We start from the raw sequence: 25,762 nt of genomic DNA on the forward strand, positions 1-25,762 counted from the left end.
TATATACTTCTGTGTATTGATTTTAAGAAAGGCATTGATGTTTATGGTTAGGTACAGTCGTGCAACGATTGTGTTTTTTCCCGCAAATGCGCTTTTGTTAAATCATCCCCCGTTTGGCGAAGTCAGCTGTCTTTGTTAGGAAGAAATAGTCTTCACAGTTCGCAACGAGCCAGGCAGCCCAAACTGCTGCATATACCCTGACTCTGTTGCAAGAGAAGTGATACATTTTCCCTAGTTAAAAGAAATTCATGTTAGCAGGCAATATTAACTAAATATGCAGGTTTATAAATATATACTTGTGTATTGATTTTAAGAAAGGCATTGATGTTTATGGTTAGGTACATGTTGGAGCAACGTGTACCTAAGCGATTATATGCAACGCAGGACAGGCTAGATAAACTAGTAATATCATCAACCATGTGTAGTTAACTAGTGATTATGATTGATTGTTTTTTATAAGATAAGTTTAATGCTAGCTAGCAACTTACCTTGGCTTCTTACTGCATTCGCGTAACAAACAGACTCCTCGTGGAGTGCAATGTAAAGCAGGTGGTTAGAGCATTGGACTAGTTAACCGTAAGGTTGCAAGATTGAATCCCCGAGCTGACAAGGTAAAAATATGTCGTTCTGCCCCTGAACAAGGCAGTTAACCCACCGTTCCTAGGCCGTCATTGAAAATAATAATTTATTCTTAACTGACTTGCCTAGTTAAATAAAGGTGTAAAAAAAAAAGAACGGCCAAATCGGTGTCCAAAAATACCGATTTCCGATTGTTATGAAAACTTGAAATCGGCCCTAATTAATCGTCCATTCCCATTAATCGGTCAACCTCTAGTTGAGTCACTGACGTGATCTTCCTGTCTGGATTTGCTCTCCCTGGGGCTTGTGTGGTGGAGGGGATCTTTGTGGGCTATACTCAGCCTGGTCTCAGGGTAGTTGGCGGTCTGTTGATATCCCTCTAGTGGTGTGGGGGCTGTGCTTTGGCAAAGTGGGTGGGGTTATAGCCTGTCCGGTAGACCCTATCTGGGGGTATCGTCGGACAGGGCCACAGTGTACCCCGACCCCCCTATCTCAGCCTCCACTATCCATTTTATTTAACCTTTCTTTAACTAGGCAAGTCAGTTAAGAACACATTCTTATTTTACAACGATGGCCTACCACGGACAAACCCTCCTAACCCAGACAACACTGGGCCAATTGTGCGCCTACCTATGGGACTCCCGATCAAGGCCGGTTGTGATACAGCCCGGGATCGAACCCGGGTCTGTAGTGACACTCGAGAGCCTGCATCTATGCTGCAATAGTCCATGTGCCGGGGGGCTAGGGTCAGTCGGTTATATCTGGTGTAATTCTCCAGTCTTATCTGGTGTCCTGTGTGAATTTAAGTATGCTCCCTCTAATTATATATTCCTCCTCTCCCGGAAGACCTGAGCCCTAGGACCATGCCTCAGGACTACCTAGCCTGATGACTCCTGGCTGTCCCCAGTCCACCTAGTCGTTCTGCTGCTCCAGTTTAAACTGTTCTGCCTGCGGCAATGGAACCCTGACCTGTTTACCGGACGTGCTTCCTTGTCCCAGACCTGCTGTTTTTCTCTCTTGCTCTCTCTACCGCACCTGCTGTCTCGACCTCTGTATGCTCGGCTATGAAAGGCAAACCGACATTTACTCCTGAGGTACTGACCTGTTTCACCCGCTAAAACCACTGTGATTATTATTTGACCATGCTGGTCATCGATCTATCTATCTTGAAGAACAATCTGGTCTTAATGGCCGTGTACTCTTATAATCTCCACCCGGCACAGCCAGAAGAGGACTGGCCACCCCTTAGAGCCTGGTTCCTCTCTAGGTTCCTTCCTAGGTTCCTGCCTTTCTAGGGAGTTTTTCTTAGCCACCATTGCTTCTACATCTACATTGCTTGCCTTTTGGGGTTTTAGGCTGGGTTTCTGGATAAGCACTTGTGACATCTGCTGATGTGAAAAGGGCTTTAAAAATACATTTGATTGATGTTGAAGCTTCAGCACGGACAGCGCAATATACACTTGCTGTGCTGTGGTGCCTTTTCTCTGCAGTGGGGAGGAGAGCGAGACAACGTGCGCCAGTCACATAGGCACTCTGTCTTTTTTTTTTATACTGTGACCATCGGCTCTTTGAGTCATTTGTGAGTCTTAATTATTTAATCAAATAGTGTGCTTAAAGCATCAGACAAGCTCAGTGCATATGTAGTTGATTTTATTCAAACATATAGGGTGTGTCTGTCTATGTATGGAAAAATATGTTTAGATGGAAGTTAGAGGTCCTGTTCCGAAATAGACACGGAAAAGTCCAGGACCTAATATGCATAAATACATTTTAAAAACCTGTTCCCGAAAGAACAACCAGACCCATCCCCTTATGGACCCGGTCTGATCCGAGTGAGAGAAGCAGCAGAAAAGCCAATTGTTTTGCTACTTTATTAAACCGGAGCCATGGAGAAAAGGGAGAGGGAGAGGCACAGAGCAAGCAGCTGTAGGCTATAAGGAGCGGAGGCCGTACAGTGTGTGTGTGAATGTGTGTGTAAGACACGCGGAGCACCGGAGCAGGCATGGAGGGAGAGACCGCAACCGCTGTTAACTCCCACTAGACTAACTTCTTGCTAGTTATTTATCATCCCATCCGATTACATAGTACCTGTCTTGACTGCATCAAATCAAGCGGAAGCAGCTAACTAGGCTAACTGAGGCTAGCCATAACGTTACTGCGCTTCTCACCGTCCTACAGTTAGCCTACACATAACAACTCCATTCAGATTATAGCCCAAATAGCAGTTTACCTGTAGGCTTTTGGTCTTTCTCATTTTAGTTTTAATTCTGCCATTTTAGTTCCATCTTCCATTGATTAGATATACCCTAACTTGCTTGCTACACAAGACGAGCAACGATGTAATTGTCTCTCTCTGGAAGCGCATGCCTTTTTTTGCAACTTTTTCCAAATCATCAATATAGAGCTGCATCATGCAGCCCATATGTTTTGACTTCTAAGACATTCCCAGGTTTATTAGCCTATCACAACTAAATAAATAACAGTTGTATTGTGATGGTGTAGGCTACTGTATATTCAATAGATTTTTCCAACTTTTTAAAATATGTTCTAAAGGCGTGCATCAACAGCGTCTATGCATGTAAGCCTGGAGGTGCTAAACATGTTTAATGTTAATTAAGTATCATAATGGTGCCCACCTGTTAGGGTCTTGTAGTAGCTCCACAGCCTCCTTCAGCTGGTTGATCATGGCAATGTGTGTTCCTTCTGTGACCTTTGACCTATGGGCCAGGAAACAGGAAGTGAGTCATCTTGTTTACAATTCAGAACCATGTTTCACCAATACATAATATTTTTGGAATACGACATTCATGTGAAGAATATTTTAAATGCTAACCTAATGTTGCCCTGGTATAGAAATCAAAGGCACAACCAAAATACATAATGTGGTTTGTAGCAGAACACACATAGCTTTGCTGTGGCAAGAAAATAGTATGGTGATGGTCTGTTTAAATAAAGAGCATTTTTCAAGCCTCTTTTTGGGCCGCATTCGACAGCGTGGGTCTATCTTTCATCTAAGAAAACAGCGACCACAGTATAGAAGAGCCAAGAACAACTTGGGAGGAGCACAGCTTCTTAAAAAACACGAAAGACGTTTCTACTTTAGCCTACAGTAAAGTGCTGACAGTGTACATCAATCAACGTGAATACAGATGGACAAAGAGTACTACGGCCTATGGATGCATAAAGACAAAAATAACACCTTATACTGTAGTCCAGAGAGAGAAAGCAAGAGAGAGAAAGAGAGCGAGATAGAGAGAAAGTGAGACACAGAGAGAGAGAGAGAAAGAGTGAGAGAAAGAAAAGAGAAATAGACCGACACACAGAGACACACCCACTACAGTGAACAGAGAGAGGGAGGCGAAAAGGAGAGAACTGGATGGATGACGAGATGAAAGACGGATGGATGGAGGGATACTCACGTCTGTTCAGAGGCCCAGTGTGTTTCTTCTTCTATCCTGAGGGGCTCGTCGTAGTCTGCCGTCCGTCCCTGCATGAGCAGGAACACACACACACCGAGTTACACACACGCGACATCAGCTGCAGTCAGGTCACATGATCCAGAGGACCAGCCAGCGATTGGTTGCGGTTCAACATTACCATCACTAGACTTTTTCATAGTGAGTGAGAGAGTGAATAAGCAGGCCAGTGTGTCACCCCTCACACTCCCCCCCCCCTCGTTCAAAGACCTGCTGACACAATCCACATGGGGTTGAAGATGAGACCACCCTGTCAATTCAATTCTATTCATGGGCTCTATTGGCATGGGAAACATGTTTATATTGTCAAAGCAAGTGAAATAGATAAACTATAGTGGAACAAACCAAAAATTAACAGTAAACATTACACTCACAAGTTTCAAAGGAATAGACATTTCAAATGTCATAAAACTGTACATAGCCATAATATCTCGATGTCACACGCCCATGGGACAGCAGGGGAGGGAGGGAGATAGATAGAGAATGAAAGACGGAGAATGGTGGGAATAGCAATCAAGAGTACCAGGAGTTTTTCCTGCCCCTAATCTGAAGATATCATCCATACTGGCCTATTGAGATGACTGAGATATCATCCATACTGGCCTATTGAGATATCATCCATACTGGCCTATTGAGATATCATCCATACTGGCCTATTGAGATATCATCCATACTGGCCTATTGAGATATCATCCATACTGGCCTATTGAGATATCATCCATACTGGCCTATTGAGATATCCTCCATACTGGCCTATTGAGATATCATCCATACTGGCCTATTGAGATGCCTGAGATATCATCCATACTGGCCTATTGAGATGACTGAGATATCATCCATACTGGCCTATTGAGATGACTGAGATATCAATATATCATGATCTAAATTACAATCTAAATGATTACTGAAGATTCATATTCCATCCATATGCATTAACGTTACAGTATCATTAAGGGCCATTAATCAAGCCTACCGGCCATCCAAAGGTCTTCACCAAGAGCTGGATAAAAGTGTGACCGGATAAACAGTATTGGGTCATAGAGAACGGATGTAATATACATGAGACTGGAAGTCTGAACACATCAGCTACACTTTTCATTTTGTTATAAACACCAATCCATTCATGATTTACAGCACGGCCACTTCCCCATGAATCTTTGACAATACAGACAGCCTTAATGGAAGTGGAGGTGCAGATATGAACATTATCATCCTTAGTAACAGCTCCAGAGTCAGTCTAGACATATAGCTCATAATGGATGATGCTGAGACCCAGGTTGAAAAGGTTGACCCAAAATCACCCATTAAAGGGGTAGTTCACCCAAAATGTCAAAATGTATGAATTCAGCAAGTTGCTCACCTAATTAACTTTAAACCAAATCTTTCAGGGAGTGAGTGAGTGCGAGAGAGAGAGAATGGCCTTGCCTTGATGTAGCTGACAAAGCAGTTGCTGAGAGCAGAAGAGTCTCTGTAGCCAAACTGTTCCTTCAGGGCCTCAGTGGGGCTCTCCTCTATCAGTCGCACCCCGTCCCCGTGGGGGTCCGCTACAGGGGGCAGAGATCGAGGTCAGAGATCAATGGAAAGAATGTCACAGTTGAAAGGCTGTACTGTATGGAGACACTTCCCTTATATATGTAGAAAATATAGTGTATGATCGCTCGTTTATGAGATTTGGGTGGATAGTGAAACATTACACTCCCCTCCATATGTATTTGGACAGTGAATATTTATGTTTTTATGTGTCTCTATATGTCAGCATTGGATTTGTATTCAAATGTACAGAAGGTGACAGTACAGTATTTGAGGGTATTTTCATGCATATCTGTTTAACCATCCATAAATCTCTCTTTTTTTTAAAAATAAACAATGCATGAGAAGACTTTGCCTTTATTTGTTAATTAAGGTGTGCAGGGTGAATACGTGGTCTGTGCAGGGTGAATATGTGGTCTGTTGTACGGTAATTTGGTAAAAAGCCAATTTGACATTGCTCAGTACATTGCTTTCGCTGAGGAAATGTACGAGTCTGCTGTTAAGGCAAAGCTCGCTCTCTCGCATCCATCCGAGCTCTGCTAATATAACAGCCCTGCTACACTTTTCCACAGTATTTATGAGTCCACCATGTTGTACCAGGCCGCATTCTTCCAATAAATTAGAGGGCTTAGTGACTAAAAGGTGACGCCCCTCATCTCATCTGAGTCAGTTTGATCAAGCCTGCCATTTAACACAAACTCAGCAACAACAAAAAATCGTCCTCTCACTGTCAACTGCGTTTATTTTCAGCAAACTTAACATGTGTAAATATTTGTATGAACATAACAAGATTCAACAACTGAGACATAAACTGAACAAGTTCCACAGACATGTGACTAACAGAAATTGAATAATGCGTCCCTGAACAAATAGTCAGTATCTGGTGTGGCCACCAGCTGCATTAAATACTGCAGTGTATCTCCTCCTCATGGACTGCACCAGATTTGCCAGTTCTTGCTGTGAGATGTTACCCCACTCTTCCACCAAGGCACCTGCAAGTTCCAGGACATTTCTGGGGGGAATGGACCTAGCCCTCACCCTCCGATCCAACAGGTCCCAGACGTGCTCAATGGGATTGAGATCTGGGCTCTTCGCTGGCCATGGCAGAACACTGACATTGCTGTCTTGCAGGAAATCACGCACAGAACGAGCAGTATGGCTGGTGGTATTTGTCATGCTGGAGGGTCATGTCAGGAAGAGCCTACAGGAAGGGTACCACATGAGGGAGGAGGATGTCTTCCCTGTAACGCACAGCATTGAGATTGCCTGCAATGACAACAAGCTCAGTCCGATGATGCTGTGACACACCGCCCCAGACCATGACTGACCCTCCACCTCCAAATCGATCTCGCTCCAGAGTACAGGCCTCGGTGTAACGCTCATTCCTTTGACCATAAACGCGAATCCGACCATCACCCCTGGTGAGACAAAACCGCGACTCGCCAGTGAAGAGCATTTTTTGCCAGTCCTGTCTGTTCCAGCGACGGTGGGTTTGTGCCCATAGGCAACGTTGTTGCCGGTGATGTCTGGTGAGGACCTGCCTTACAACAGGCCTACAAGCCCTCAGTCCAGACACTCTCAGCCTATTGAGGACAGTCTGAGCACTGATGGAGGGATTGTGATTTCCTGGTGTAACTTGGACAGTTGTTGTTGCCATCCTGTACCTGTCCAACAGGTGTGATGTTCAGATGTACTGATCCTGTGCAGGTGTTGTTACACGTGGTCTGCCGCTGCGAGGACGATCAGCTGTCGGTCCTGTCTCCCTGTAGCGCTGTCTTAGGCGTCTCACAGTATGGACATTGCAATTTATTGCTATGGCCACATCTGCAGTCCTCATGCCTCCTAGCAGCATGCCTAAGGCACGTTCACACAGATGAGCACGGACCCTGGGCATCTTTCTTTTGGTGTTTTTCAGTCAGTAGAAAGGCCTCTTTAGTGTCCTAATATTTCATAACTATGACCTTAATTGCCTACAGCCTGTAAGCTGTTAGTACCTTAACGACCGTTCCACAGGTGCATGTTCATTCATTGTTTATGGTTCACTGAACAAGCATGGGAAACAGTGTTTAAACCCTTTACAATGAAGATATTTGGATTTTTACGAATTATCTTTTAAAGACAAGGTCCTGAAAAAGGGACGTTCCTTTTTTTGCTGAGTTTACATGTTACACATACACTTCATTAGTACTGTTACACTCTCACACCACCTTCACTTTCAACACCATTCCCACCCAGTCTGAGGACACCATCCCTCCCAGACTACTCCCTGTGTGTGCTGACATAGCCTTCCTGGTGTATATCTTTACTTCCTGTCCCCACCACACACACACACACAGAGTTTAGCCAGGGTCAACACTGCCCCAGAGCTCCCTCCGTCTTTCTCAAAAACAACAATCTGGAAAAACTCCCACTGAGCCACATAGAGACACCATGAAGGCTCCGGAAACGTCTCTTTTATCCCACGTCCTCTCTTTAGAGCAACAGAAAGTGACAATGTTTCTATTCTGTTTCCTCTTGTGGCAGATAGGGGAGTAACATAAACCAGAGGCCTCTCTACAGTGTCTATCTGGGCAGTGTTACTGTGTTATCCTAATCTGAGGATGTAACACACAGCCCTGCTGGCTGTTCTCTTCTCCCATTCAGGAGGGTTGGTATCGGTGATGGGTGGCTACTCATTGACAGGGTCGGTGGGTGGAGTGGGGTGGAGATATCCTTACTGAGAGTGTCGGAGACGTGTGGCGTTGTGTGTGTGTGTTTGTGTGTGTGTATGCTACCTGTGAGAGCGCTGATGTGTTCGCTGGAGTCGTCTTTGCTTAGCCCCTCCTCCTCTGTGATGTGGGACATGGGGACATTGAGACTCAAGCTGTCCTCGTCTGAGGGCTGAAACAACCACACAGCCCAGTTACCAAAAACACTAGCAAACATTTCTGTTACCAACAGAAATCTAAGCACTTCAGCTGGTACAACTCAACAGTATTTCAGTCAGAATCAGCCAAATGTTTCAGCTGCCAAAAAACAACCAGATATTCTGTCAAATGCATCACTCCAGAGAACTGTTGTATCACTCCTGACAATATCTTCTTCACTACTTTTATCTGATCATCACAAAATACACTGAGGTCATGGGTGAATGTATACCGGTAGAAAAGTAAGAAAGAACAAAAAGAACAAACTCCCCAAAAAAGAAAAGGGAAGAAGACAAAGTAAAGACAGAAAGAAAAGAAAGATCAAAAGATAGCCTGCTACCCTCAGGCGGTGGCTGTGTGCTCAGCCGGCACAGTACAGCCTAGAACCGCTCTGAAGACATGGTGACTATTCAACATCACTAGGTAGATGTGCCATTTCTTGCATCATTTTATAATATACATTTCTAAACATTCTGAAGTCATGGCGCAGAAAATGAAGGGAACGTTCAATGGCAATGTATAATGTCGGACACATACTGTGTAATCAATGCAAATGTTACACAAAAATGCATGCGGGGTGCGCACACAACAAACAAACACACACACTCATTCTACCTCGGTGGCAGACAGTCTCTTGTCCCCGTTGTCACTGCCAACTCCTGAGTCAGTGTCCTGTTTCTTATTCTGGTCAATGTCCTCCGTGCTGAGAGGAGAGGGGTGAGAGGATTATGGGACGGCCAGGGTCAGGATGTAAAAACGCACGCGGAGGAGGAAAGAGGAGAGAAAGTGACAGAGCAGAGTCTAATCGCTCCGATCACAGAGGAGAAGCAGGGCTCTGTCACGCTCTCTCTTTCTCTTGCTCTGTCTCTCACACACATGGAAGCTAGGTTTAAGAGAAGTGATCCACTGAACAGAGTCTCCAGACAACTGAACCGAGATTCTCTCTCTCGCTCTCACACACACACACACACACACACCTTGTCGTTTCTAGGCCACCTACATTTGCATCCCAAGGGAGCATGTTCACTGATCAGAGTGAAGCATATGGCATTCTGTCCTTATCTTCATTCACATAAACACGCTAAATCCAATTCTGGCCTCACACCTACTTAATCGTTATTACCATTCAATATATAAACTTTGAGAATCCATGTGAATACAGTTCTACTGAAACATTGGGCCAGGGTGTTGGATCCTTCTACTATGGCTCTATGGCTGAATTATAAATAGCTCTGCTGTTCTTTTCCTCCACTGCCAGGAGTGTGTGTGTGAGAGTGGGATGTGAGTGTGAGTCTCTAAGCTCTCCAGGACAAAAGGAACATTTGTCCTGCCCACGCTTTGCAGTGGGGAGGGTTATAGGGGTGGGGGCGGACATTACAGGGCACATTACAGAACATCCTCCCTCCCTGTAAAACACTTCACTCTCATACACACTGTGAGAGGAAGGCTCAGCAGCAGCACTATAACAACACGTAGAAATGGAGAATCTGGCAACACTCCGTGGTAAATGAATCAGAGGTTGCCAATACTGGTCCTAGAGAGCCAAAGTGTGTGCAGGCTTTTGTACCAGCCCAGCACTATCAGTTGTCTCCGTTAGGGTTGCCATAGCAACTCACCTGCCAGTGGTGGGACGTGATAGGCTGAGGCGCTCCATGACAGGCAGGTAGAGAGAGTCAGGCATCTTGTCACTCCGACACGCCTCGATGCTCAGGTACTTAAATAGTGAACTTTTCCCTTTATGCAGATCTAGAAAACAGATCATCAAATGAATGAATTAGAGCAACTAGATGATGATAGAAAAGTAGAAGGTACACAAATAATTCCACTATATGGAAAGCTAAAACAAAATAAACACAGTGACATGGTCAACTAGAATGCCCTATGATGAACGCTACATTCCATTGCAGCGTATGTCATGCCAAGCTGTGGAGAAAGCCATAGCGCCATGCAGACCCAGACCAGGGACGGACATTTGAAATATTTTCACTATTCAAGTAATATGACATTTTTAAGATATCCGGATAGTTGAAATACATTGTGTTTTTTGTGAACATTATGTGCTCAGACAAAGCCTTTTCATTGTTAAAATAGGGCTATATATTTTTACTTTTATGAAAAGGCCTACTTGCAAGTGATCGAATACTAACGTCCGTTCGGATATTTGATTATCTGTGCCTATCCCTAACCCAGACTGACCTGTGCAGGTGGGCTCTGTAGGGGGTTGTTCTCCAGCTGTAGTGACTGGAGTTGGGACATTTTCCTGTAGCACACTGGGATGGTGGACACCTTGTTACAGGAGAAATCAAACTTCACCAGGGGAAGCTCCGCCAAGTCTGAGGGCGAACACACAATTCCTAGAGTTAGAGGAGTAATTGTGTGTGTGTGTCAACAGCTCTGGGACATGACTCCAGTGGTCTCCTGAGGGTCATCGTTGCCAGGGAGCGACATGGAGCTCCATCCACCTATCAGGTGAGAGCTTACAGCCCTGTGGCCGTCATCCTGAGGAAGAGAGAATGTCCACAACAACAACATCTACATAACCCACATCAACAACCCAGTATAAACACCCAGACAACCTCTGAGCAACATCCACAGAATCCAGAGTGTGTGGGTTGACAAGGTCATGACTAGGATCATCAGACAGAACTTTCCCCTCTAGAAACTCCCACAGCCCAGCAGGAGCAGTCCTGATACTTCAAGGGTCCCTCACTGCCAAAGTTCCACTAACATGGACCATGCCAAAAGTTAAAAATAAACTGGAGGAACGCATCTTAGGCACTAACCTCGGCACAAACCACTATGGCTCTGTCCATGTGGGAGGAGAGACATAGCTAGGGAACAGAAGAAAACCACAGACAGAGAGGCTGACTATCACAACATTGGAAAATACTGATAAAATAAATAGCAGCTATTAGGCTGGGTGTTACTGGTGAAGCGTTGTCGTATCATATGCATTTAAATGGGAAACATTGGATAAAGTATTCCTGAAATCAGACAGAGAAAACAGACAGTGAAAGGTCAATGACAGAGAGAGAAATATAGTAAATATATTAACAGCCCAGCCAGCACATTTGGTTCCTTGGAAGTTGTGGAAACTTAAGTTTTTGGTTTCGCATTGGTTCTGGGAACAAAGCTAAGAACAAAAGTGAAAATTTCACCTGTAAATATTTTGGCTGGAGGGAGGTTCTGAGAACGTTTTAATATGGTTCCCTGAACATTTTCCTGGGAGGTTTTATTAATGTTCTGAGAACGGTAATTATAGGTTATTGGAAGGTAATTAAATAACATTGAGAACATGTTTTAATACGACTTTTTATAACACCGTTAGCTTAGTTTGGGTTAAATGTTTGAACTCCAAGCACAGAAATTCTGAAAACATGACTCTAAATAGAACAATGAGGAAACCTGTAAAAAGCATAAGTACTGAAATTCCCACAGAAGAACGTTGTTTCTTAAAGTTCTCTGAACGTTCTGAGAACATGACTTTAAATAGAACCAAGAGGAAACCTTATGCTGAAGTACAGAAATTCTCAGCTAAGAAACATATGGTTCTCAGAACATTATGAGCTAGCTGGGTATCCTGCACCATTCCCATAAGTTTGTGGGAGTGTTGTATGCAAAATAAATCACAGGACAAGCAAGCTCTCACAAAGCTCTAACAAATACACCTGCTTCTCAGAACATTACGTGCTAGCTAGGAGAGAAAGAGTCTCTCAGAGCTAGAGAGTCTCAGAGATTCTGTGCCAGCAACACATTCCTCAAAAGGTCGAAATTCAAGCGAAACAATGACGACTATATCTCTCTGACAACCTTTTATAATTAAAATCGCTGAGATGACAAAGATAAACCTTGTCTTGGAGGACATGAGGTTGAGCTCCAAATATCATTTTTTTTAACCAACCAGTATTCTACTTTTCTTAATTAGCTGAAATGAGAAAGTCTGTCACATCCTCTTCCCTCAAGGTCACCCCTTAAAATAACTTATGAGGGACTTCTACTATCATTCAGTCAAAAAAGAGAGATATCTCATTCTGAATAGTACAGTAAATCATTTCCATTTCCCAAGCTTTCAAGAACTTTACCAACATTTTCTACAACAGGATTTCAACCTCCAGACAATATTTTCAGAATCTGTATCACCTACTGCAGGTATTCCCAAACTGGGGTACACGCAATGCCGTCGGGGGTACCCCAAATAAAAATGTGATTCACATTCTTTTACATTTGTGGCTATTTCAAGAATCTCAAATATAAAATACATTTTGATTTGTTTAACAGTTTTTTGGTTACTACATGATTCCATGTGTGTTATTTCATAGTTTTGATGTATCTACTATTATTCTACAATGTAGAAAATAGTGAAAAATAAAGAAAAACCCTTGAATGAGTAGGTGTTCTAAAACTTTTGACCGGTAGCGTATGTGAGAGTGGATTCTCGGCCCTCACTAGGCGAAGGTCGAGAGCCATGCGTTCTCCGAAACCCAACCAAGCCACACTGCTTCTTGACACAATGCCCACTTAACCCGGAAGCCAGCCGCACCAATGTGTCAGAGGAAACACCGTACACCTGGCAACCGTGTCAGCCTGCACTGCGCCCGGCCCGCCACAGGAGTCACTAGTGCGCGACGGGACAAGGACATCCCTGCCGGCCAAACCCTCCCCTAATCCGGACGACGCTGGGCCAATTGTGCGCCACCCCATGGGTCTCCCGGTCGTGGCCGGCTGCGACAGAGCCTGGACTCGAACCCAGAATCTCTAGTGGCACAGCTAGCACTGTGATGCAGTGCCTTAGACCACTGCACAACTAGGGAGGCCCCAAATAAGGTTTTATATGTAAGATGGTTAAATAATGAGCAAAATAATTGATTATTATTATTTGTGCCCTGGTCCTATAAGAACTCTTTGTCACATCCCACAAGCCGGGTTATGACAAAAACTCACACTCATTCTTATGTTTAATAAATGTATCGTATAGTGTGTGTATGGCAGGCTTAGAATGATGGCAACAACAACAAAAACATTTGAGAGTGCGCTGACCCTGGTGCTAGAGGGGGTATGCAGCTGGAGGTTGAATGAAGGGGTATGGGACTATAAAAAGTTTGGAAACCACTGACCTACTGAATCAGTAACCATAGGAATTTCCAAAAACCAACAAAGAAACCTCTAAGGCAAGATGACTAAAATTCTTCAGTGCCTTGGTGGTCCAGAAAGGGGGTCTCAACAAAAAGACATTTGAGGAGGGACGCCCCGAAAGTTCAACCACCATTCATCTAAAACCCGATTTCCCAACATCCCCTCCTCACCAGGGCTCTCGTCCAATCCACTATCTCCTCTCCTGTCCTCCACTAACGGAGTCGAGCCTCCTGGCCAGATTAAGGCTCATCAATCAAACCCAGAGAGGATGGAGCATCTGCAGCGGGATCATAAAGCACTTTCTGTAAATCTGCACACGAGGAAAATATGTAGTAAGACTGTTCGGAAAAATACTCTCGTCCATCATTCAGACAACGAGAGGTTCTGACAGATGGCGGGTGGCGTCTCTGGGATTTAGAGAGCTGTCCTGTTACAGACGTCTTTTACTCTACTAGACCTCTGAAACCACAAAGACCACTGCTACAATACCCCTAGGCCCTAAGACATACCAGGAGACTGGATCATAGACATCATATATCTGTCTAAGACAGACATACACTGAACAAAAATATAAAAAATGCAACATGTAAAAGTGTTGTTCCCATGATTCATGAGTTGAAATAAGACATTCCCAAAATGTTCCATATGCACAAAACCCTTATTGCGCTCAAATTTTGTACACACATTTGTTTACATCCCGCTCGCCCACACGACGCCCAAACTGCCCGGTACAGTTGAAACAGGGATTCATCTATGAAGAGCACACTTCTCCAGCGTGCCAGTGGCCATTGAAGGTGAACAATTGCCCACTGAAGTCGGTTACGACGCCAAACTGCAGTAGATCAAGACCCTGGTGAGGACGACGAGCACGCAGATGAGCTTCCCTGAGACTTTCTGACAGTTTGTTCAGAAATTCTTCTGTTGTGCAAACCCACAGTTTCATCATCAGCTGTCCAGGTGGCTGGTCTCAGACGATCCTGCAGGTGAAGAAGCCGGATTTGGAGGTCCTGGGCTGGCATGGTTACACATGGTCTGCTGCGGCAGGTTGGACGTATGGCCAAATTCTCTAAAACGACGTTGGAGGCAGTTTATGGTAGAGAAATTAACATTAAATTCTCTGGCAACAGATCTGGTGGACATTCCTGCAGTCAGCATGCCAATTGCACGCTCCCTCAACTTGGAACGTCTGTGGCATTGTGTTCTGTGACAAAACTGCACATTTTAGAGCAGGGGTGGGCAACTCCTGTCCTCGGGGGCCTGATTGGTGTCACATTTTTTCTCCATCCCTAGCAAACACAGCTGATTTAATCAAATTGCATTCTACACTGAAGATCATGATTAGGTGTTTATTCTAGTCAGGTGTGTTAGCTGGGGCTGGGGCAAAACTGTGACACCAATCAGGCCCTCGAGGACTGGAATCGCCCACCCCTGTTTTTTAGAGTGACCTTTTATTGTACCCAGCACAGGTGCGCCTGTGTAATGATCATGCTGTTGAATCAGCTTCTTGATATGCCACACCTGTCAGGTGGATGGATTATCTTGGCAAAGGAGAAAAGCTCACACATGCTTCAAGATGGCCACCATTGTTCCTGTACCCAAGAAGGCAAAGGTAACTGACCTAAATGACAATCACCCCATAGCACTCACTTCTGTCATCATGAATTGCTTTGAGAGACTAGTTAACCTGGTTAGGATAGGGGGCAGTATTTTCACGGCTAGATAAAAAACATACCCGATTTAATCTGGTTATTACTCCTGCCCAGAAACTAGAATATGCATATAATTATTTGATTTGGATAGAAAACACCCTAAAGTTTCTAAAACTGTTTGAATGGTGTCTGTGAGTATAACAGAACTCATATGGCAGGCCAAAACCTGAGAAGATTGCATACAGGAAGTGCCCTCTCTGACCATTTCTTGGCCTTCTATAGCCTCTTTATGGAAAATAGAGGATCTCTGCTGTAACGTGACATTTTCTAAGGCTCCCATAGGCTCTCAGAAGGCGCCAGAACGGGGAATGATGACTCTGCAGTCCCTGGGCGAAAAACAGTAGCGCATTTGGATAGTGGTCGATCTGAGAACAATGAAACGTGTGCGCGTGAAGAGTCCATTTTACATTTTCAGTCTTTGAACGAAAACGACGTCTCCCGGTCGGAATATTATCGCTATTTTACGAGAAAAATCGCATAAAAATTGATTTTAAACAGCGTTTGACATGCTTCGAAGTACGGTAATGGAATATTTTGAAATTTTTTGTCACGATACGTCACCCTTCGGATAGTGTCTTGAACGCAAGAACAAAACGCCGCTATTTGGATATAACTATGGATTATTTGGAACCAAAATAACATTGGGTGTAAACTAGAAGTCCTGGGAGTGCATTCTGATGAAGAACAACAAAGGTAATCCAATTTTTCTTATAGTAAATCTGAGTTAGGTGAGTGCCAAACTTGGTGGGTGTCAAAATAGCTAGCCATGATGGCCGGGCTATCTACTCAGAATATTGCAAAATGTGCTTTCACCAAAAAGCTATTTTAAAATCTGACACCGCGATTGCATAAAGGAGTTCTGTATCTATAATTCTTAAAAATAATTGTTATGTTTTTTGTGAACGTTTATCGTGAGTAATTTAGTAAATTCACCGGAAGTTTGCGGTGGGTATGCTAGTTCTGAACGTCACATGCTAATGTAAAAAGCTGGTTTTTGATATAAATATGAACTTGATTGAACAAAACATGCATGTATTGTATAACATAATGTCCTAGGAGTGTCATCTGATGAAGATCATCAAAGGTTAGTGCTGCACTTAGCTGTGGTTTTGGTTTTTGTGACATTATATGTTAGCTTGAAAAATGGGTGTGTGATTATTTCTGGCTGGGTACTCTCCTGACATAATCTAATGTTTTGCTTTCGTTGTAAAGCCTTTTTGAAAATCGGACAAAGTGGTTAGATAAAGGAGAGCCTTGTCTTTAAAATGGTGTAAAATAGTCATATGTTTGAAAAATGGAAGTTTTGGGATTTTTGAGGAGTTTGTAATTCGCGCCACGCCCTATCATTGGATATTGGAGCGGTAGCGGAACATCTAGATGTAAGAGGTTATTTAAGGATCATATCACCTCCACCTTACCTGCCACCCTAGACCCACTTCAGTTTGCATATCACCCCAACAGGTCCACAGACAATGCAATCACCATCACACTGCCCTATCCCATCTGGACAAGAGGAATACCTACATAAGAATGCTGTTCATTGACTACAGCTCAGCATTCAACACCATAGTACCCTCCAAGCTTATCATTAAGCTTGAGGCCCTGGGTCTCAACCCCACCCTGTGCAATTGGGACCTGGACTTCCTGACAGGCTGCCCCCAGGTGGTAAAGGTAGGAAACAACATCTCCACTTCGCTAATCCTCAACACTGGGGCCCCACAAGGGTGCGTGCTCAACCCCCTCCTGTACTCCCTGTTCACCCATGACTGCGTGGCCATGCACGCCTCCAACTCAATCATCAAGTTTGCAGAGAACAGTAGTGGGCTTGATTACCAACAACGACGAGACAGCCTACAGGGAGGAGGTGAGGGCACTCAGAGTGTGGTGTCAGGAAAACAACCTGCCACTCAACGTCAACAAAACAAAGGAGCTGATCGTGGACTTCAGGAAACAGCAGAGGGAGCACTCCCCTATCCACATCGATGGGACAGCAGTGGAGAAAGTGGAAAGTTAAGTTCCTCGACGTACACATCACGGACAAACGAAAATGGTCCACCCACACAGACAGTGTGGTGAAAAAGGCACAACAACACTTCTTCAAATTCTTCAGCCTCCTGAGCTTGTCTTGTCAACTAAATCCTTCAAGCTTTTACAGACGCACAATTGAGAGCATCCTGTCAGGCTGTATCACCGCCTGGTACGGCAACTGCACCTCCCACAAGGCTCTCCAGTGGGTGGTGCGGTCTGCACAACGCATCACCGGGGGCAAACTACCTGCCCTCCAGGACACCTACAGCACCCGATGTCACAGGAAGGCCAAAAAGGCAATCATGGACAACAACCACCTGAACCACTGCCTGTTCATCCCACTACCATCCAGAAGGTGAGGTCAGTACAGGTGCATCAAAGCTGGGACCGAGAGACTGAAAGACAGCTTCTATCTCAAGGCCATCAGACAGTTAAACAGCCATCACTAGCACAGAGAGGCAGCTGCCTACATACAGACTCGAATCATTGGCCACTTTAATAAATGGATCACTAGTCACTTTAAATAATGCCACTTTAATGTTTACATATCTTACATTGCTAATCTCATATGTATATACTGTATTTTATACCATCTATTGCATCTTGCCTATGCTGCTCGGTCCTCGCTCATCCATATATTTACATGTACATATTCTTATTCTTTCCCTTTTGATTTATGTGTATTAGGTTGTTGTTGTGGATTTGTTAGATTACTTGTTAGATATTACTGCACTGTCAGAACTAGAGGTCGACCGATTAATCGGAATGGCCGATTAATTAGGGCCGATTTCGAGTTTCCATAACAATCGGTGAATCGGTATTTATGGCCACCGATTTGCCGATTATTATTATTTATTTTTTCCCACACCTTTATTTAACTAGGCAAGTCAGATTAAGAACACATTCTTATTTTCAATGACGGCCTAGAAACGGGGGTTAACTGCCTTGTTCAGGGGGGATTCGGGGATTTGTTTGTTCAACCTTCTGGTTACCAGTCCAACACTAACCACCTGCCTTACATTGCACTCCACGAGGAGCCTGCATGGCAGGCTGACTACCTGTTACGCGAGGGCAGCAAGAAGCCAAGGTAAGTTGCTATCTAGCATTAAACTTATCTTATAAAAAACAATCAATCTTAACATAATCACCAATTAACTACACATGGTTGATGATATTACTAGTTTATCTAACGAGTCCTGCGTTGCATATAAATCGATGCGGTGCCTGTTAATTTCTCATCGAATCACAGCCTACTTCGACAAACGGGTGATGATGTAACAAGCGCATTTGCGAAAAAAACACTGTCGTTGCACCAATGTACCTAACCATAAACATCAATGCTTTTCTTTAAAATCAATACACAAGTATATATTTTTAAACCTGCATATTTAGTTAATATTGCCTGCTAACATGAAATTGTGTCACTGCTCTTGCGTTCATTGCCTGGCTCGTTGCGAACTAATTTGCCAGAATTTTACGTAATTATGACATACCATTGAAGGTTGTGCAATGTAACAGAAATATTTAGACTTAGGGATGCCACCCGTTAGATAAAATACGGAACGGTTCCGTATTTCACTGAAAGAAAAAAACGTTTTGTTTTCGAGATGATAGTTTCCGGATTCTACCATATTAATGACCTAAGGCTCGTATTTCTGTGTGTTTATTATATTATAATTAAGTCTGATTTGATAGAGCAGTCTGACTGAGCGGTGGTAGGCACCAGCAGGCTCGTAAGCATTCATTCAAACAGCACTTTCGTGCGTTTTGCCAGCAGCTCTTCGCAATGCATTGCGCTGTTTATGACTTCAAGCATGTCAACTCCCAAGATTAGGCTGGTGTAACCGATGTGAAATGGCTAGCTAGTTAGCGGGTGCGCGCTAATAGCGTTTCAAACGTCACTCACTCTGAGACTTGGAGTAGTTGTTCCCCTTGCTCTGCATGGGTAACGCTGCTTCGAGGGTGGCTGTTGTCGATGTGTTCCTGGTTCGAGCCCAGGTAGGAGCGAGGAGAGGGACGGAAGCTATACTGTTACACTGGCAATACTAAAGTGCTTATAAGAACATCCAATAGTCAAAGGTATATGAAATACAAATCGTATAGAGAGAAATAGTCCAATAATTCCTATAATAACTACAACCTAAAACTTCTTGCCTGGGAATATTGAAGACTCATGTTAAAAGGAACCACCAGCTTTCTTATGTTCTCATGTTCTGAGCAAGGCACTTAAACGTTAGCTTTCTTACATGGCACATATTGCACTTTTACTTTCTTCTCCAACACTTTGTTTTTGCATCATTTAAACCAAATTGAACCTGTTTCATTATTTATTTGAGGCTAAATTGATTATATTTATGTGTTAAGTTAAAAAAAAGTGTTCATTCAGTATTGTTGTAATTGTCATTATTACAAATAAATAACAAAAATCGGCCGATTAATCGCTATCGGCTTTTTTTGGTCCTCCAATAATTGGTATTGGCGGTGAAAAATCATAGATCGGTCGACCTCTAGTCAGAACTAGAAGCACAAGCATTTCACTACACTCGCATTAACATCTGCTAACCATGTGTATGTGACCAATAAAATTTGTTTTGACCTGATTAGGGATGGTGCCAGGTTTCCTCCAGACGTGATGCTTGGCATTCAGGCCAAATAGTTCAATCTTGGTTTCATCAGAAGAGACAATCTTGTTTCTCATAGAGTCTTTAGGTGACTTTTGGCAAACTCCAAGTGGGCTGTCATGTGCGTTTTACTGAAGAGTGGCTTCCGTCTGGCCACTCTACCATAAAGGCCTGATTGGTGGAGTGCTGCAGAGATGATTGTCCTTCTGGAAGGTTTTCCCATCTCCACAGAGGAACTCTAGAGCTCTGTCAGAGTGACCATCAGGTTCTTGGTCACTCCCCCGACCAATGTCCTTCTCCCCCGATTGCTCAGTTTGGCCGGGCGGCCAGCTCTAGGAAGAGTCTTGGTGGTTCCCAACATCTTCCATTTAAGAATGATGAGGCCACTGTGTTCTTGGGGACCTTCAATGCTGCAGAAATGTTTTGGTACCGTTCCCCAGATCTGTGCCTCGACACAATCCTGTCTCGGATCTCTACAGACAATTCCTTCGACCTCTTGGCTTGGTTTTGCCTCTGAATTGCACTGTCAACTGTGGGACCTTATATAGACAGGTGTGCGCGTTTCAAAATAATTTCCCATCAATAGAATTTACCACAGGTGGACTCCAATCAAGTTGTAACAGCATATCAAGGATGATCAATGGAAACAGGATCCACCTGAGCTCAATTTCGAGTCTCATAGCAAAGGGGCTGAATACGTATGTAAATATGGTAGTTTTTATTTTTTAATACATTAGCAAAAATTTCAAAAAACCTGTTTTCTCTTTTTCATTATGGGGTACTGTGTGTAGATTGTTGAGGATTTAAAAAAAAATCCAATTTAGAATAGGGCTGTAAAGTAACAAAATGTGGAAAAAGTCAAGGGATCTTAATACTTTCCGAAGGCACTGCATGCAGTTAAGATTTCCCTTCACTGGAACTAAGGGGTCTAGCCCGAACCATGAAAAACAGTCCCAGACCATTATTCCTCTTCCACAAAACTCTAATGTCGACACTATGCATTGGGGCAGGTAGCGTTGTCCTGGCATCCGCCAAACTCAGATTTGTCCGTTGGACTGCCAGATGGCGACGCGTGATTCATCACTCCAGAGAACACGTTTCCACTGCTCCAGAGTCCAATGGCGGCGAGCTTTATACCACTCCAGCCGATGTTTGGCATTGCGCATGGTGATCTTAGGCTTGTGTGCGGCTGCTCGGCCATGGAAACCCCTTTAATGAAGCTCTCGACGAACAGTTCTTGTGCTGACGTTGCTTCCAGAGGCAGTTTGGAAATCGGTATTGAGTGTTAAAACCAAGGACAGATGATTTTTTTACGCGCTTCAGCATTCGGCAGTCCCGTTCTGTGAGCTTGTGTGGCCTACCACTTCGCGGCTGAGCCGATGTTGCTGCTAGATGTTGCCACGTCACAATAACAGCACTTAGTTTACCGGGGCAGCTCTAGCAAGGCAGAATTTTAACGAACTGAAAATAAAGATGTACAGTGTATTCGGAAAGTATTCAGACCCCTGCCTTTTCCCACATTTTGTTACATTATAGCCTTATTCTAAAATTGATTAAATACATTACAATTTTAATTAATCTTAAACACAATAACCCAGAATAACAAAGTAAAAACTTTTTTTTTTTTTTTTATATTTACAAACGTATAAAAAAAAAAGAAAAAAGAAATACCATATTTACTTAAGTTTTCAGACCCGGAGCAAACTTGCTCCAGAGCGCTCACAACCTCAGACTGGGGCAAAGGTTCACCTTCCAACAGTACAACGACCCTAAGCACACAGCCAAGACAAAGCAGGAGTGGCTTCGGAACAAGTCTCTGAATGTCCTTGAGTGGCCCAGCCAGAGCCCGGACTTGAATCCGAGAGACCTCTGGAGAGACCTCTGGAGAGACCTCTGGAGAGACCTCTGGAGAGACCTCTGGAGAGACCTCTGGAGAGACCTCTGGAGAGACCTCTGGAGAGACCTCTGGAGAGACCTCTGGAGAGACCTCTGGAGAGAGACCTGAAAATAGGTGTCCAGCGACGCTCCCCATCCAACCTGACCGAACTTGAGAGGATCTGCAGAGAAGAATGGGAGAAACTCCCCAAATACAGGTGTGCCAAGCATGTAGCATCATACACAAGAAGACGCAATGCTGTAATCACTGTCAAAGGTGCTTCAACAAAGTACAGAGTAAAAGGTCTGAATACTTTATGTAAATGTGATATCAGTTTTTTATTTTTTTATAAATGATCAAAAAAATCTAAACCTGTTTTTGCTTTGTCATTATGGGTTATTGTGTGTAGATTGATGGAAAAAATCAATTTAATCAATTTTAGAACAAGGCTATAACGTAACAAAATGTGGAAAATGTCAAGAGGTCTGAATAGTCTCCAAAGGCACTGTACAATGTCATTCTAGGCGATTCTGTGCTTCCAACATGGTGGCAACAGTTTGGCAAAGGCCCTTTCCTGTTCCAGCATGACAATGCCCCCGTGCACAAAACAGAAATGGTTTGTCAAGATCGGTATGGAAGAACTTGATTGGCCTGCACAGAGCCCTGACCTCAATCACATCAAACACCTTTGGGATGAATTGGAACCCCAACTGCGGGCCTAAATCGCCCAACATCAGTGCCTGAATGCTCGCGGATGAATGGAAGCAAGTCCCCGCAGCAATGTTCCAACATCTAGAGGAAAGCCTTCCCAGAAGAGTGGAGGCTGTTATAGCAGCAAAGGGGGGACCATCTCCATAGTAATGTCCATGATTTTGAAATTTGACAAGCAGGTGTCCACATACTTTTGGTCATGTAGTGCAACTACACCTGCATAGGCTATAGCCTACTTTATTTAATTGAGACCAACACACCTGATCTCTAATGTCTGGCTACTGAACTTGGAGCAGCAAGAATGATGACAGCTACAATTGCTACTTTTGCATATAGGATATAGCCTACCTTTTTAGGAGGACAATTTTCCAGCAGAGACAAATACATGAGTAATCAATACTTATTGAAAATGAAAAGGCACAATGCTCGCTCACCCTCGCAGCCAAACCTATGAGGGCGTTGTGTCTTTTCCTTTTAAATTATGACATTTTTTGATTGCACCTCGACTCATGTTGGTTGAGCAGCCTCCACTTCTTTTCATGATCAATATTTATTTACACACTGTAGTAAATTACAACCATATTTATGTTATTTTCATATTTAAGTTAACTGCCACGCGATTCTCTGCCCATGTAGGCAGTGTACTCTATTTTAATGAGACCACACATACTAGGAGAGGAAAGGTGGGCTACTGAAGTTGAAGCAGCAAATTCTGTGTGTGAATAATGAAGTATGTGTTTTAATACAATAGTTAGGCTCAGGCTGACGCATACAAAGCAGAAAAATGACAGTTGTATAATAATCTGCGGGACAACAAAAATATTTTAAATCGCAAAGTCATCTGTCTGACTGCCTGCTCCCGCCGCCCGCAGCATGAAAAATGCAGATAGCGCCACAATTATCTCTGTTGGGACACGCAGGTCCCGCAGGATGCCCTAACTGGAACCTCCAATTCCAAGACCGTAAATCCCGTGGCGGTTCTCAACTCAAAACTACCTCTAGAGTGGGTGTGTCCAAACATTTGACTGGTACTGTATATATCCACACACACATATTTTAAAAATATATTTTGCTTTATTATTATTTTCCGCTAACCCTACCACCCCTCCCCTAATTGAAGTAAACTAATGAACAACACTTAGGCTTCTACTTCCAGCTTATACACACACTATATACATTTTAAGGACACAATCTATATTACAATTGTTATATTTTGTTTGTTTTTTTGTCTTGTCCTTCCTCTACCCTCAACCTCTCCCGTCTATTTCTGATGTCCATCCAGTTTGATTTCGATTTGCCATATATTTTTCAACTGTGTTGCTTTACAAAAATCCTGAACCTTTCTATTCTTATTGTTTTTGAATTACAATCTGTGGAAACTAACAGAATTCCTCTTTAGGTAACTGGTTCCCTAAATATTCTGTGATCCACCAAAATCAGCTAAACAAACAAACAAACGATTGTTTCCAAACACAACCCAGACATGACCCAGCTGCGACAAAACATCCGAGTCTCTTCGTGACCCATCTGGAAAACACTTCCTTAGGTATCAAAACTCACTTACAGGAAAGACATGGCAGGTAATATGGTTTAATGGGTCTAAACTCACCTTCAGGTAGGACACAGAGCAGGTTCCTGCGGACGTTGAGTTCTCGGAGGGCCTTGAGTCGGCCGATGTGACGGGGCAGAGCAGTGATCTCATTACAGCTCACATCCTGTAGGGGGCACAACACACTGAGTTAACTCACACACGCACTAACGCTTTACTGGTGGGTGTGCAGGATTTTGTTCCAGCCCTGCTCAAACACACCTGATTCATCTAATCATGGTCCTGATGAACTGCAGATAAGAGAATCAGGTGTGTTAGAGAAGGACTGGTCTGCTCACCCAGTAACTCTCCAGGAGGATAGTTAGTCGCCCCTTGTGTACAAGAGCTACGGTAAAGACTAGGGGTTTGTATGGCTCATAACACGTCCATATTAAATGCTCCCTATCCCACTGTTCTTCCCTGTCTCCTCACATGGAGTCAGACAATGTCTCGTCTCTCCTCTCCTCTCCTTCCCTGCTCTAGCTGCATGAGGGCCGGTTCCATTAATTTCACCCCTCAGTGGAGAACAGAACAGTTACATAAGGCCTGGCTAGGAGCTCACACAGGAAACTAAGAGCTGAGTCAGAGACTGGCACACACACAAGAGAGAGAGAAAGAAAGAGCAAAAGAAAGATAATCTCTTACCAGCTCCATGAGACTCCTGAGCTGTCCGATGGCCTCAGGTATACACACCAGTTTGTTGTTGCTGGCAATGAGGACTCGTAGGGGTAACCCACACAGGGAGGCTGGCAGAGCACACAGCTGGTTCCGACTGTGAACACAAACACAAACAAACATATTATATTACACACCAGCAGAGAGATGCAGATCAAAGAGTGATACATAGGATGTCCAGAGTGTCTACAATCTAGACCTGACGACGATCCACTTGGATGGAAACTTCAATAAAAATGTGTGATGGACCTTGTGTCATGTACTCTAATATGCATGAATATGACCCCATACCAACTGAACCCATTTCCTTAAAGGGGAATATCATCCTGGCTCTGCCACGGCCTATACTCATTACTATATTAACAACATTACGTTTTTATCATAAACATCACAATTATCCAAACCACAAGCTTGAACCAGCACATTTTCATTTCACTGGTAGAATCTGGAAGTGCATACGGAAAATATTCAGAAATCTAGATTTTTTTCCCCACATTGTTACTTTACAGCCTTATTGTAAAATTGATTCAATTGTTTTCCCCCCCCTCATCAATCTACACACAATATCCCATGACAACGCAAAAACAGGTCTTTGGACATTTTTGCAAATGCATTAAAAATAAAACAATGAAATATCACATTTACTTAAGTATTCAGACCCTTTACTCAGTACTTTGTTGAAGTACCTTTGAGAGCGATTACAGCCTCGAGTCTTCTTGGTTATGATCCTGATTCAGATGACCATCCTACCCATGCTAGACTACGGAGACAATTTATAGATCGGCAGGTAAGGGTGCTCTTGAGCGGCTAGATGTTCTTTAACATTCGGCCATCAGATTTGCCACCAATGCTCCTTATAAGACACATCACTGCACTCTATACTGCTCTGTAAACTGGTTCTCTGTATACCCGTCACAAGACCCACTGGTT

At 43.6% G+C, this 25,762-nt stretch overlaps 1 pseudogene; it reads right to left on the bottom strand.

The window, feature by feature from the left end:
- The window catches only part of LOC115161033 (leucine-rich repeat and calponin homology domain-containing protein 1-like), a 103,460-nt pseudogene that overhangs the window by 17,972 nt on the left and 59,726 nt on the right, over positions 1–25,762 (bottom strand).

This window comes from Salmo trutta, chromosome 24 (genome assembly GCF_901001165.1).
Source record: "Salmo trutta chromosome 24, fSalTru1.1, whole genome shotgun sequence".
Taxonomy (NCBI): domain Eukaryota; kingdom Metazoa; phylum Chordata; class Actinopteri; order Salmoniformes; family Salmonidae; genus Salmo; species Salmo trutta.